Here is a 16307-nt window from a genome sequence, read left to right on the forward strand (position 1 = left end):
GAGATAATGAAACAATAAAAAAAGAGAAATTTTGACCATATATAAGAGCATGCAGATGAAGAAAATCTGTTCCATTATTATAGGTGCCTGTCTCCAGCCTAACCAGGAAAAACAATAGATGATTAGCAGATGCTTAAAAAAAAACAAAAAAACACTGGCCTTACCCTTTAACATTTACTCTGAACACCAAGCTATTACAGTTTTTTTTTGCCCAGCTCTCGTATATTGAGATTAAAACTCACACAGCACCGCTCTCCCCATTGTTCTGGGAAAAGATGTGTCATTAGATCAGTTACAGGAGCAAGGAAATATGGGAGGAGAGTGACAGATGGAACTGGGAGACTGGTGCGCTCTACGGTGGCTGGACTCAGATTGTGCACTGACAGTGCCAGGATTGCTGTGTTTCCACTTTGCTGCCCGAGGCCATGGTGAGTGACCAGCGGGTGACGAGAGAGAAAGAGAAGGGTGGCAACCTCACACACAAGTGTCTTGTAGGCCATATGGAAATATACAGGATTGTTTGTCCAGGCGATTGGACTTGCTCGAGGTTCTTGTGTTACACGAAGTACAGCACTGCAGGTATTCCTTTTAATGACAGTATATATTGTAATTTGTCAGATAAAACTATTTATAATACATTACAGTGCCCAAATTATTTAGCTTGTGATTCCCAAACCAAAGCAATGTCTACTTGCAACCTCTTGTGTTGCAGACGTATTCCTGTTGCTGAAGAGTGATTTTTATTGCTTTATTTGAGAAATTTTCCCTGTCCTGGAGGGGTACAATTATCCAGTAATTGACGTGAAAAAAGAGGAAAGATTACAGGAAGGTTACAAAATGTAACTGTGTAGAAGAAATATGTTTTTGGCTCAATTTTCATATTAACCATCTTGCGACCACTTAGATTTATCCTGTGACCCCTTCTGGGGGTCCCGACCCCCATGTTGGGAACCAGCAGCTTAGCAGATAAAATGTCAGAAAAGAGTGAAAACTGCCCATCACCTTCTCAGGGAACCCAGAGTGATGTATTCAAAAATTACTTTTTTAACAGTCCCAAAACCCAAAACATTCATTATTCAATAGTATAAAATAAAACTGAGAAAAGCAGTAACATATGTTTGGTATTTTGCTGTTAACAGTACTTGATGATGATCGATCAACAGCTTTTTTCAGAGCTAAAATGATGAATTATGTAGCTTTTGTACATATGATGGATTTTTAATTCAGTAAAACAACTTCAGTGTACCATGTTTGTGTACTATTTGCATAAGAGTTGGTACTGTATCATTGTTTTCAAGTGACATAAAAAAAGCAGTCTATGGCGTTTTCAGGCGACAGACCCATTGCTCTTTACACTGAGTATTTGCCCTGAGGCCAGAGAATTGCTGCCACATCAATAACACCTCAATAAGCATCCCTTAATAAAATGTGAAATGGGGAGCCCTGAGCATTAGAGCTGGTAAATATGAATATGTGGCAGTGAGAGAGCACATTAGCATTGGTACTGGTAAATATGTATGGGCTGCTTTCACTGTGCTGATTGAAAGAGTGTGACTGCGGCAGGTTGAGCGAAGGAAAGCTCCAGCAGACACAGCTGGAAGGTGAGAGGAGATAGACACAGCCAGACAGACAATAGCAGCTCTGCTGACAGCCAGGCTCTCTCTATGCTAATAGTCTTGGCTGTGTGCTTCTGTCTCTTTCTGAAAAGGAAGACTTGGGTATTTGAAGGTGAGGATTTTTGTGGGGTGAAATTTTTAGGGTCTCTTTGGCTTCAGACGTGTAGGTTGCACCTTTCAAGACCTCAATTTTAAAAAGCTTTGAAGCAGAGAATGGCTTCTGTCCACCTAGATGCAGAGGCACCATGAAGGTCATGGATGGTGGTTTCTAGGTCGTGGCTTTCGCAGGTGGCTATCTGTCAGCCGCTGATAGATATGTAGGCTCCTCTGCCGGCAACACAGCCAAGGTGGATATAGAAAACAAAAATTATAGTTTATGCTTTGAATTCAATGTCTTGCTGTAGATGGGGTTAAGCATGTCAGCAGTTTTTGAGAACCAATCCTGCAAACACTGTCCCTCTCCACTCCACTCCCTTCACCACCCTAAGATTTACTGTCAATTCTTCATGTTGACAAAGCAGTATTTACAATGAGACAACAATAAAACATTTTGACCTTTTTAAATTGCAAAGAGAACAGAGATAATAATGGTTTTGCCTTGTCAAAATCTTTTTTTCCTGTCTCTCTTTCCGTTTCAGATTTGGGGTTTGGCTGGAGATGCTTCTTCAGGGACGGCCAAGACTAGAGGAAACAGTCCTGGAGTGAGCTGATGATTGCCTGTGATTACTGCATATCACATTTGGCTTCATCAGGGGCAGTAGGTACTTTTCTTTTGTTCCTGTATAACAGGAACACAGATGGGATTTTTCATGATGGGGAAAATTTACCCTGAAAATGTATTCTCAGAATGGTACATGAGAACACAAGAACAAAGAGGCTAGTGGGAGAAAAACTAAAACTTTGGGGGCAGTTATTAAGATGAGTATAGTTCCGTGGTGAATCTGAATAAAAATCAGTGCTAAACCCACATTGTTTATTGTCTTGGGATGCAATTAAGGGCAAAAAAACTGAACAACTTCTTTTTGCAGGCTTAAGAATGAAGGAGCTCTCTCTGGAGGTCGGTGGTCCGGGGGTATCTAGCGGATTCTTTTTCAGTCTTCTGGCATCTTCAGTGGAGAGAAAAGGAAAGAGCCTGATCCGTCTTTATGCACTTTTAATTACAAACGGCTGGCTGGGCTGCAAGCTCCAGAGACCAGAGGTGAAGCGTGTACGTCAGGACCAGCTGCCACTCCACTGGCAGCTCAATATCAACCTAAACATCCCCCAAACCCACAGGGGTGGGGTGGGGGGGGTGGCAGCCCGAGGTTAATGCAAGGGTTGCATGTCTAAGCATATCAGCCACAGACACCTGCCAATCACCAGACAGAATGTGTCAGTAAAGGCAACAGGTCAGTTGTCTATGTTAGCGTTCCCACTGGAGCAATAGAAGTGACGCCATCAATCAAACCATTGCTCTGAGCTGCAGTTGGAGCTAACTTCTCCAGGGGTCTGGTTCAATAAGAGCTGCGGGTGGTGATGGACGAATCTCTGATCAGACAGTTGAGGCGAATACCTTCAGTGGAACACACAGGCTGATGGATTGCAGAGTAATGTTCAAATCAAACCCTACTCCTGCAACTTGGATCACACTGCATTTCAGCTCAAGAACAAGACTGGAAGGAGCCTCGTAGCAATGAATATTTGAAATGTGCAGAACAGTTATACAGATCTTTGGGTTTTTTTTTTCTTATTGACTCAGCACAGAACAGAAAGTCTCTGGCATCTTGTTTTATTCCCTCACAACCTGACTATAAACTGGGAGTATACATTAATAGCTGAAAGCCTTTCCCAAGGAACAAAACAGGAGACACATAAAAGAGATTAAGTTTGTGCAGTGCAAGTGCAGGGACCCAGTACAATAAAGACATTGCTAATTAAAATCACTCGTGGTACAAACCAGCAGTTAAAATTAATTGTATTTATTGTGCTGAGAACTAAAAAGTCACAGAGCGGGCTAATGAGCTGAAAACATTTAGACCAAAACCAGAGAGAAACCGCTCTCATAACAGGTAATAAATTCATTTTCTTTAAATGGGTCAGACTGTCTTCAAACATTTTGTGGCCTCACAGAGCTGCTTTGTTTTGAACTGCGTTAAAAACAGAAGTCACAGCAAAACAGAAAAAAAAGCTAAAATCCCACAATTCCCACAAACCAAGTAACGTAAGAAACCAGGCTCTGCTTTGTAGTCTTAAGCTGTTATCATGGAAACCCAGGCTTTACCAAAGAGAGAATTATCAGGCAATATGACTCCGGTTATTGCCTTTGGCAGTGCTTTAATAAGACCCAGCTAACCTATGACCCGGGTTTGCAGCAGCAGAGGTAGTTGTAGGAGAGATTTGGCAGCTCAAAGGGCATCGACATACCCACAGGAACTGCCACTTCATTCCCAGGCAGCTGCACTGATGGGCCATCACGGTGAACCAGAGTCAATGTAATTAGTATGGACAGCCATGCACCAACCAAGCACAGCAGTATAAGTGGATTATGTATATATGCAAATTTTTGACACATGGCCACTGGCAATTTGAGACATGCAACTGTGAGAAGATATATAATGCATAAATGTCGGGAATATTTTGCTTTTGCAACTGGGTACTTATGATGAAACCTTGGTAAGCAATCACACACAAACTGTCAAATTAACTTGTTTAAGGTTTTGGCTAATTAAAAATGCACAGAAATACTAGCCTTGATAACCAACGACCAAGCCCAACCCATCCCGCCTACCCACACACCCCATCTTATCCTCACCTCTCTCTCACTCAGACAAACATACAAATACACAAAGAGGAACCTTCAGAGACACCTAACACACCTGTTGATCCAAGGCTGGAGAAACAAAGAGCTGCAAATTAGTCTGTATGTCTGTCCGCTGATGGAACCTGAATGCCTCCTCTTCTCAGTTCATCTCGGCTGCCTTTAATCACACATATAAGGATAATCTAGAGGGGTCAGGGTCTGGCTATAGAGACAGGCTAGAGGATCTCAGACAGGAGATATTGACTACAAGGAAACCCAAGCCAGCAACATCAGCTTGTGATCAACAACGACGCCTTTCATCAGGGGGCTTCAAGGAGCGTCCTGGCCCAAGGCCCAGGGGATGCCAGCGCAAAGGTCTACGGTCGAGGTCAAGTACGACAATTAACTTACTGACTTACATCCCTAACAATACAATTTATATGTAGTTACATATAGCTATGTGTTGAAAACACATTTCAACTTATCATATACCCCACCCCCCTATATTGCAAAAATCGATCGAGCTCTCTCTCTCTCTAACATATTGATGGACCTGTCTGTGTATAGCCCCTCCTCCCTATGTACACTCTGAATAAAATAAATTAAAAAAATAATGCAAGGGAGGAAGGATCATTGTTGGCTTTTCCCCTCAGAGAACACGGCTGTACATAGCTGTGAGTCTATATCGATTCCTTGTGCAAGTGAATAACGTTAATGTTTTTGTTCTTTAACTCTGACGGTGAATGTTTGCTCCCTCAATCCACATGAATATATTCAGACTCAAGAGGGCTTGTTCTGAGGAAAGGAAAAGACAGTCTGGACCAGAGGTATTAACATAACAGAGCACCTAGAAACTTAAGAAAACACACATGGGAAAGCTAAACAGTCCGGCCAGTGTGATTAGCTGTCAAATTAATTTGTTAAGTGTATTTCCAGGCTTCAATCAGTGCTGCTGTGGCAGCTGAAGCAGCAGGAGAGGCTCAGGAAGGAATAGCTGTAGCTAATGAATAGGAGAAGAGGGAGAGGAGGAGGAGGAGGAGGAGGAGGAGGAGGAGGAGGAGGAGGACAGCAGCCAACATGCTGCTGTAGGAGAACCAGCTAGGACAGAAGCAACAGGTGAGATTGACAGCAAAAGCAACAGGATAGAGCTGTATATCCCTCCCACCACCATCATGGTGGTGATGGAACGGGTGTGGATGAGAGGCCCCATTTGGAAAATTTGGTCCCCCTGTCCATAATTCCTAATGGCTGAACTGTCCACGATCAACATCCGAGCACAAACGCACCCAGATGTAAAAAGTAACTGCTAACCCACTCAGCTATAGCTGGGAGACGACTGCTGGACTGAACACTCAAGGAAATCTCTTAAAGATTTTATTCATTGAGGATGGATGAACTGCACTAGACTTGTGATCAAATCCTGAGAGACAGAGATGGGAAATCGCATGCCAACTAGAAAACAATTTGTGAACCGATTTCAGCTCTGACAGTCTCTTGTGCGTATTTGTGCATTTGTGTGTGTGTGTCTGTGGAGCTCTAAGCGCTAAAGGGAAGGTTTCCAGCTGATGATAAATGAAGTGTCATGTGACTTCAGAGAATGTTTTATAACAACGCCTTCAGCAAAGCAGCAGTGCAGAAAGCCCAATTAATAAAGATTAGCTTTTTTTTTTTTTTTTTACAGACTTCATTTTCCTTCTTAATTAAAACAAGGTGAATGAAAATGAATGAATCATTATGCAGATATGTGAAGCTGTGGATCCTTTTCAAAAAAATGCGATATCATGAAATAACACAGAAACGTTCCAAAAATGACTAATGGAACAAAAGGGAAATAACTTATATTTCTTTATAAATGATTATAGGTAGCGTCATTTCTTGGCTGACGCAGAGCAGACTCACCTCCTCCGGACTCTCTTTAATAAAGGTTTTTAGTTTAACTCGGAAAAAAAAAAATGGATTAAACTGAACCGAGACTAACACCGGAAATGTTATTTACAATTTCAATAAAAGACAGAAATGTAAGAGAATGGTTTCCACTTAGGTTACTGGTCTGTAGAGTTGAGAGAAGACACTGAGCATAAAGTAAAAGGATTTGTAACTAAGCTGCGGGTCCACCCTTTCCTAGTGTCTGTACCTCAGGAGGACTGAAGACAAAAGAGCAATTAGACACAGCAGCCACAGAGTCTCACTGCAATAAATCTCGACTCAAATGGATGGGAAGATGATGGCTGCAAGCCCAGGTTTGTTAACATGTTATATTAATGAATAGGGCTGTGAGCATTTAACCTAATCTCCAGATCCACAGGGTCTACGTAATGTTATGATGTCAGAAGGAAAAAACACACCATAGAGTTGTGGACAAAAGGTGACTGTTGGATGAAAAACCGAAAATGGGCATGATTAAAATAATGACATAAAATCACAGACATCTGAGAGCATTTCCACCTCACTGCGCAGGTCTATGACTTATGAAAAGAAAAGTGAAAGACGAGGTGAAGTAAATGGGTTATCGAACACAAGGTTCAATGGCTGTATTAATCTGTACGCTGCGACAGAGAAGACAGATGGAAAGAATAAAGGTCCATTTTTCATTACAGAACATTATAGGTGACAGTGATGGCTGTGGATGAGGGTTCCATCATAAGTCAAAACGATTTCCCAACAAGGGAATGACAAATCAATCAGATTCGATGTCTGACTATGAGCTTGGCCTGAAGTGGATCACCTCATCAGTTATGGTACACTGCTAACATTTTACTTCATATTAAAAGAAGAAAGAAAAAAAAATGACGAGTGACTGAATATATGAGGTCATTTCAGTGAAAAACAATCAACTATGAGAAGACCAGACATGTCCTGAGCATGGATAGTCCCTCCTCCACTGTCACCGTTTTCATATATCATCACACTAAACAGACTGGACTTTGTATGTTATGATATTCACCTTCTCTTATACAGGATATTCGTTTTAAAACCGATATACAAATAAAGTTGCATGATATTTTTTAAAGTATGACTAATGTATATACTGGAGATGGACATAATAAGGTCATTAAAAAAAGGGGATGATTTTGCTGGTGGTGCATTGGATGGCATTAACATTGTACCTTCTATTATTTCCAAACTGGCAGATGATTTGTCAGTTTTTTCTTTTCTACATAAATTCCCACGCTAATTTCTGCACCACTACTTTTGTGAAAACTGCAAAATGGCAAGAGTTCACTAATGAGATCCACCCTACTGTACAATAGTTTACCTGAAACATTTTTCTTTCTCAAATAATTCGAGCGCAGTACTTCATTGAAATTGTAGATGAGCTCTTTTGGAATACATTACTGAAGAAAAGTTCTGGCAATGTTAAGGGAAGTTTGCTCTAAGCTCCAGAGGAAGGAACAAATATTGAATTTACAGGAAACTGCATCCAAGAAAAAGACCACTGGATTGAGATAAAGTTAAATATACATAAAGTTCACAGCATGGAGGCAATGTGAGATGTTATGATTACATATGAGAGATTTTGGTTAGATGTATGGAAACTCTTTATTTCTGAATATTCTGGTGAGCATATTTATTAGAGACGCAGCGGGGGGTGGGGTGGTTTACTATTTATTCAGGTTGCACACCAGAATGATTTAGAACAACCAAGTATAAAACTGCCTTTGTCCGTTCACTACTATAACATCCTTCAAAGAACCTCTTCTGTAATCTCTCATCTCTGCAGAAGCCACCCTGTCGCCAACCCCCCCCCCCCCCCCCCCCCTGCTCTCAAAAGATAATGTACGAGTCTGTTGACTTAAGTGTTTTCTATTCAATTTTCTGCTCAAGTAAGCTCCTTCAAACACGCTGCACAATTAAACAAAGAAATGGCTCTACTACATTTGATGTACTGCACCGAACCCTCGGGACCTGAAGGTCTCACCTTACAGCATACACAAGCGAAAGCCTCATGCACATACACACACACACACATACATATATATATACACACAATCGTAACTTCTGAGGGCAGATTTTTTATAAGACTCCATCGAGGTCTGGCTTCAGTGTATAGTCTGGCAGAAGCAGTTTGATCTCAGTAAGACATTCTTCTCTGCTGGCTTTCAGAAGCTCGTTCGAACACATCAGAAGCCGAGGTACTTTATTTTATTTAACAGCGCACACTTTGTGCTCATAGGAAATTGGCTTGTTGGTTACCTTACTTGTTCAATGATGAGGACATTCTGTAGACACCAAACTCATTTACTCCAGCACACAGTCCTCACTATTGCAGAAATTGCTATACAGCTTTATGGCATTACAGCTTGTGGTCCCATAAGAGCCCACACAGAATACTGAGCACTCGGTAGGGAGCAACATTAAATCCCCCCAGGGGCATCAGAGCAACACTAAACAGACACTGACAGATCACTGACATATCACTGCTGAGATATGAAATACAGAATTTTAAAGAGACAAGCCTACAGAAAGATACCACCCAGTAAAGTGATTAGTAAAGAACCAGGCTGGAGGGAACTGATGGGTGAAAAAGTTGGCACAAACAGTGAACATCAGAATATGGCTGAGGGATGAATGAGGAGTTGACAGAGTAAACAGACTGAATTGTCTGAATGCAACAGTCTGTATCAACTGACAATCAGCTCTGGTGGCATGTATGACTTGTCTGCTCAGGCTGAACTGATGTTAGTGTTGTTGCTCATGGGGTGAAATGTGGTGGCATTTCTAAATCCTACTTCTGCAGTAAAACAGTGTAACTTCATATTAGCTTGGTTTTTAAAAATTAAAAAGGATAAATTGGCCACATGTTCTGACACTCTTTCATAGTGTTGCTCTCACTTGAACATACGAAAAAAAAAAGCTACAAATGGTTGTCTAAGATAAAAGAAGATTCAACTCTGCTTAGTTCCTTATTCCTGCACACCTGACCCTTCACTGCGTGAGGTTGGTGTAAATGTTGGATTCTTGGTTTTTGAAAATTGCTGAATTGTCGCCCCCCCCGCCACCCCGACAATGCAACATCAGAAAGTCCTCCAGTGCTATTCAACCAGCCATTAAGCAGCTCTGAGTAAAGTCATTAGGATTTATCCTCTGGGGGCCATGAATGTCTGCACCAAATGTAATGACTATCCATCCAGTAGTAAGAGACATATCCTTCTGGACCAAAGAGGTGGACCAATTGACACTGTCATGGAATGATCCAGAACTACAGAGAGCGATCAGCGAGGGGTCTACACAGCCCTCGACATCTTCAAACCAATTACTGGCTAATGTTCAATGGCATGTGGAAGAGTTAACAGACTGGCAGAAAAGCAGAATCTATAAGTAGATGTATCCATCATTATAATAATATTCCTATTTAAATGCATGAACAAATGCTTTCCTGCAGGGGGTGTGACATATTTCTATAAGAGTCTGGAGTTTGTGTTCTGATTGCTGTGCAGATATTCTTCATGGTCACAGTCAAACACTAACTATTGTGTGGTGCTTTGTAGAGAGGCAAGGTTTTTAATATTTCAAGGGATCTCCAGCTTGAAAATGGCCTCCACTTTCCAAAGAGGACACAGAGTTGAAAAGCTCCAAATTAATTAGCTTGAAGTCCACACAGTACACTCAACATCACAAGCACAAACAAGGTCACTTGCTGAGGGCAACACATTTCCACACGCCAGATAAGAAAACTCATTTTCTTGTCAAGAGTATTAGGAAATGTTTTCACACAAACAATTTCATACTCCTCTGCCTTTCTCCATTGTTGTGTTTCTCCCTTTGCATTAAAAAAAAGTCAGAGTATTGGTCCCATTAAAGATGCTGTAACATTGCCTAGAGCACTGCACATCCCCAAAGCCCGTTTCATGTCTAAGCCGTCTACCTGCTGGGATTGCTTCCATCGCTCCTGCAGCTGTGTTTTGTGAGGGCCTGTTTAAACTTTGGGATTTGTGAGAGCAGCAGCATGTTGAGTACAAGCGTTGGTGGCTTGTTATGCACTGATGTGAAGCTGTGATCTTTAGTACAATTACAGCTAAGTGCTGGAAATGTTTTTAATGGTCAATTCCTGCGTGGATGTGGGTGGAGCAGAATAAAAATTCAGTCACGAAAAGTCAGTACTTTCACATACTTTTCAGAGCAAAACAGGTGAGTCATTTACTTGCCTCAGGACGAGGGTTATGTGTCACATCTGCTTTATTGTCATGTCATGGCCTTTTGTCGGCAAAGACACAGAACAAAACTTTGCCTCTGAGTCATGATGTAATTGTTGACCTTAGCATATACTGTCTACAGTTTCTATAAATGGAGAAACAGGATTGTGCTCGTTTTAATCACTGGAGCACTTAAAGGCTTTGTAGCAACTGATAAAATGATTACCATATGAAGCATCGCTTGGGAGAATGAAACATTCCTCTAAGTGGAGAAAAAGTCTGCTGATTTATATGGATGTCACGGAACTGCTATTAATTACTAATAATGATATTATTTATGTTACTTTTAATCATTACTATTGGAAGATAATCACTTATTGTAATAATTACAGTAAATATAGTCAATGTATCTGCCCACTAATGAATTAGATTATGAGAAACTTTTTCATATTTCATTTAATCTTATCATTTTTGCTTTACATGATTACTGTCCATGGCTCCTAAGCATTTACACACATGGTAAATAAACGTCATAAACACCATTAGTTTAAATGTGGAATGATAGACAGGTATGCTGCTATTTGTTATTTTACATAATTTCCTGAATAACATCTTTTTATCCAATATTTTGAAAGAGCACCGAAGAGCAAGCAAACATTTTACAGGAACACAAATAGATTGAAGAGCAGACGACTAGTAGACTAAAGTACATCCCTACTGTCACACACCATAAACCATTCCCTGGAGAGGGCTGGCTGTTTACAGCAAATAACTGGCTTTATGTGGAGGTGGCTAAGATATGCAGAGTCACACAGTAGAAAATCCTTGTCTGTTGAGGGCAGATTAAAGAAAGAAATGGATGTATTCTACAGATTTAGAGGAATGTGTTTAACGCCGAGTGCAAATTCATGTGTCGGTATTCCTGGAATACTAAAACTGTCCACAGCAGAGGAAATTTGTTAGCTTTTACGTTTTATACTGTGTCTGTATGTTTATGGAAAGTTTACTCCAGTGTTTGGCCCTTGATCTCGCAGCAATAAATAATTACTCCTTTCAGAGATATGCTGGCAAACACAGGGATGCAACAATAAAAATAGCAACACTGACAAAATTAATGAAATAACCAATGATGTAATTACAAACACAAGAGGAATGCAACATAACTGAAAATTTTAACAAACAGCTCAGCATAAAACAATAACACTGAAGTGCAACCTCCACACATCTACCCAGAGTCTGCTATATTTCACATTTCATTGTTTTAGGTGTACCATGCTGGTGGGTATGAAAAGACAGTACCCTGTACCAGCCAGGAACAACACACACTATTTACAAAAAGAAGGATGTCCTGCTGCACAAAGAATTAACTGTTCTTTCACTCTGGACTCAGACTGGCATCACTCACTTTTCTTACATTACGTACATACAATAAAAATTATTGGGCAATAAAACAGACAGTTAGGATACTGTCTACAAATAGAAGAGAACCAACATGATTTCTAATAACTTCCAGGTGATGTGCATAGTTCCTCTATGTAATAAACTGCATTGCCTCTAAAGGCTACAATATGTCAAGTCTTCTTGTTGAAAGCCATTTGTCATTTGTCAGCATACCTATGTTGAACATACTGCATGCATTAGCTAAGATGAGGTTGTAAACAGTATCATGTGGTGTCATGTACAGCCCCAAAAACCTGTGTTTTATCAGGACTGGGCCCACTCAGTGACAGATTAGAGCCTGTCTTATATTATTTAGGTCTGTACATGGACATCAGCTGTACATTAACAGTGTCAGTGTCTCAGCAGTCTATACACATTTTCACGGCAGGGTTTTTTGTGTTTGATCTATCCTTCAAACTCATAATCCCCATTGTATGACCACAACCCATAACATCCTGTTGAAAGACACTGCCACGTTACTGCTGTAATGTAAAGCAGTGTTTAATAGATCATAATATGCAGTATATCAGTTGGTCCCACGGAGGCACAAGCAAACAAACCAAACACAATATTCGGGATTGGGGTTAGGTTAAAAACTGACCTTGGATAAATAAAAAAAAAAAAAAAAAAAAAAGGCAATTTACATGCAAATGATACTGCTGGCATTTGCTGTAATTGCCCTTTGTGCAGCTCATCTGAAATTATACAGTGGCAGCACCTTTAAACTGCAGGGATGAAGAGGGAGGGAAAATAACATTGATAATGGGCAAAAAAATTTTAAAATCTTAAGTATTCAGTACATAGCCTTGCCAAATCTTGTTAGGCTGACAGGTTAGCAGTTTCTAAATTACCACATTAGCTGGTTTATCTTTAGGATCTGTTCAAGAATCAGTCAGACACATGGGATGAATACTGTCCCATTATTTGAGCTATTTTGAGCACACACTTCAAGTCGCAGCTGCACTGATTGAAAAGACTGCAAAAGACTCGTGTTAGCGTAGCCAAGCTCATTTGAATCCCAATCATTCTGATCACAGGCTAGCCCAAAAACACGCTAAAAATAACACATACTCAATGGATGCATCATAATTCCAGCTAGATTAAAGGTTTTGATGTGGTTTTGGGAAGGAGCAAGATAGTGTGTATGTTCTTTCATCTTCGAGATGTAAAAGCAGACACACACACACACACAAACAAACACAGAGTACAAGCGGTCACAGAGATGCAAACACCAGAGAAGATCATGAACTCACATTCCCATATGGCCAATAATTTATGAAAATAAATGTAGTCTACAGTAAGCACTGTTTCTGCAATAAAAATGAATCTTTAGCATTTGGCTTATTAGTACAGGGAGAATAGAAGAAAGCCAAACACCAATATTTGTATGAATTCTGCCATTCATTAAATCAATCATTCAAATAATTTATAGATTGCGTTGCGAGAGAAACTATACACACACATATATACACACATATATACATACATATATATATATATATATATACACATACACATATATATATACACACACAAGGTATATTCGTTTTGTGATACGATCACCTATGCTGCTACAAAGGCCACCGCACACGGCTGCGTGCTATCGATTCTTCAATTGATTTAGCTCACACATTGTTCAACTTTCTCATTATTTCATGTGCCTGCTGCTTTTGGTGTGACTGGTACTGCTGTGAGTGGCCCTCACTTGTCCCCAGTGGGGTGGTTAGCTGAGGGTAGCTCTGGTTGAACAACATGGCAGCAGCGGGTCAGGAGTGCTGGAAGACCAGTGGGGAAAGGAGGCTATTTCTAATGACCAGCTCAGGGATTATCTCCTGGTAAAGACGAATTACAGCAAAAGAAGGAGGACAAAAATAGTTTAGACGAAAGAGATTGGACTCATTGTTTGGTTGTTGTTTTTTTTGTCTTTCGTTTGGATTTAAGATTGATGTTGTAACATTTAATTTACAGGAAACATCCAGGACAACACCAAGTGGGTAAACTAAAAGAATTCCTCTGCTCTGAAGGTACACAGTAACATATCTCTTTCCTATATTACCATATCAAAGTTAAGAATCTAAATGCATAGCTGATCAACTGACAGCCTCCGTGTTTTTTTACATCTTTGGATACCCACTGAAGTCCCTCAGCGGCTTCTTTTTGAAAGGAGTTCGGCAAAGGCGGAATGTCTTATGAGCTCTATGAATAATGCATCTGTTTAGACCACTTATTTGCTTAGTTTGGATTTTTCTCTGTAAGGACTAGTCAGTGACAAGTAGTTTTTTAGCTCAAACTGTTTCAGAGGCCCTGTTCACACCTGGCGTTAAGTGGACAGCTCTAAGCACGTCAGTTCTCACCTGGCATTAGAATTCACCTCCACATGCATCTTTAGTGACCACAGATCTCACTTCCCCACTTTATATGCAAATAAACACGTAGCTCATTTCTGTTTGCAAATACCAAATTTATCGTCATTTCTTTGCCAGTCCAACTGTGATAGACGGGTCTGTAGTGTGTGTTAGGGAGAGGGAGAGAATACACACTGCACACAGCTCTATGATGAAATAAGGCAGTCAATTTACGTGAAACACTAAAAAATACTTGTGTTTCATTATAACACTGTTGGGACAGAATGTGGCGACATGCGGTCAGACCACCTCCAAATGTCTGAGCAATCGCACCTCAAACGCGTCCTCAATGCATCTTACCTGCTTTCACACCTGTACTTACAGCAGTCCAACTGGATCACCCAAGACGCATGTTCATGCCACGTATGAACAGAGCCAGAGGCAATAAAAGACGGCTACCAAATGCAGTCTCTGTTCAATATCTGTCTCTCAAACAAAATAGCTTGAAATAGCAAAATTTCCTGAATTTATTCTAGAACGTCAACTTGACTTTGGACTTGTGTTGCTGTGATAATAGTTCATTTCCAAATATCAAGTAATATCACACAGAAAAGGAGAGAAAAGTGAAGGCACACAGCAAAAATATTCTTGGTACAATCTTGAGAAGTAACCTAGATTTTGCTATGGATATGGGATGCGACAGGAGAGAGAAGAGGAGAGTGACACAAAGAGAAGAAAGAAGAACCTCCAGTGGGGGATACATCACAGTTATGGAGAGATAGAGCTGATTTGTGTCATCAACAGTTGTTCCATATCGTCTGTACACACCAGTTTGCCTCAGCACTTCAAAGAACCATGGCTCAGAGACATCTATTTGTTATTGATAGATGATGACAGCTAGATACAGTCTTTTTATCTAGCTGTCCTCTGCCACAGGAATGCTCAGTCTACTGCATGCACGTTCAAAACGGCTCAGGAAACTGAAATTTATACTGACTTAGCAACAGAAGAAAAACCTATTAGTTATGACTGATTTAAGCTTTAGAGGTATATGGATCGAGCAGTGCCGCTACAGCAACCTCTTACAGAGAATCTATTAATGTTCATGTGATCTACCTCAGGAAACCTTGACAAAGATACATGTGATCTAAACTTTACTTCAACACAAATACATGGCCATGCACGCACTGGAATCTCTTTTTATTAGGAGAGACTGGAAATAAATGAATTTATTGGACATACAGTAGTGAGCATATCAGAAAGAAATGCAGAGATCGATCAGTATCATGCTCTGTAAGAACCACACTTTATAAATACTCATAGTTTTGACTTTGCAGTGATTTTGTCTGTGGCCTCCTTATACAAGATGAACTGTACCCCAGCTGCAGCATGGCTACAACCAGTGATTTATTTAGCTAAGAAAGCCAAACTGGATTATTAAGATCCATGTTGTGAAATATTTTCTAGCACATACGGAAGATGCACCCCCTCGCATTGTGTTGACAGCAAAGATAGACGCACATGTCTCTGAGAACCTGCAGTTCTGGTTATTTTCATGCTTTGGCTTCACTTGAGGAATTACATGCTCCTCCACAGGTAGAGAAAATGTCTTGAATACTTGGGCTTATGTGAACATTTGTAAAAACCCCACGAAGATAAGATCAATGGTACGTAGCAGTCAAGTGGAAAACAGGGCTGATCGCGGCTCTTAAAAAGTGGACCCTTTGAAGATCTATGCCTTTCCAGGGTTATCATCTAAAAAAGGTTGTCATGGCTGAAAGAGAAACAAAAAAGAAAAGTCAAAGTGATACAACTTTTCATGGATGCCAGCTGTACATGCACTCTCCACCATTAGAGAGGGTAAATTGAGTGAGGTGTTATCTTGCTAAAGGGGGGCATTACCGTCCTCATCACAGCATGTCTTATGGTTAATTATTGATTAACTTTGCAGAGATAAGTCAGTCAGGGTGGGAAGATTGGCTCCATGCTGGGC

The sequence above is a fragment of the Seriola lalandi genome, unplaced genomic scaffold, assembly GCF_002814215.2.
Source record: "Seriola lalandi dorsalis isolate HSWRI2012SDOR001 ecotype SW California unplaced genomic scaffold, Sedor1 jcf7180002054326, whole genome shotgun sequence".
Classification (NCBI taxonomy): Eukaryota; Metazoa; Chordata; class Actinopteri; order Carangiformes; family Carangidae; genus Seriola; species Seriola lalandi.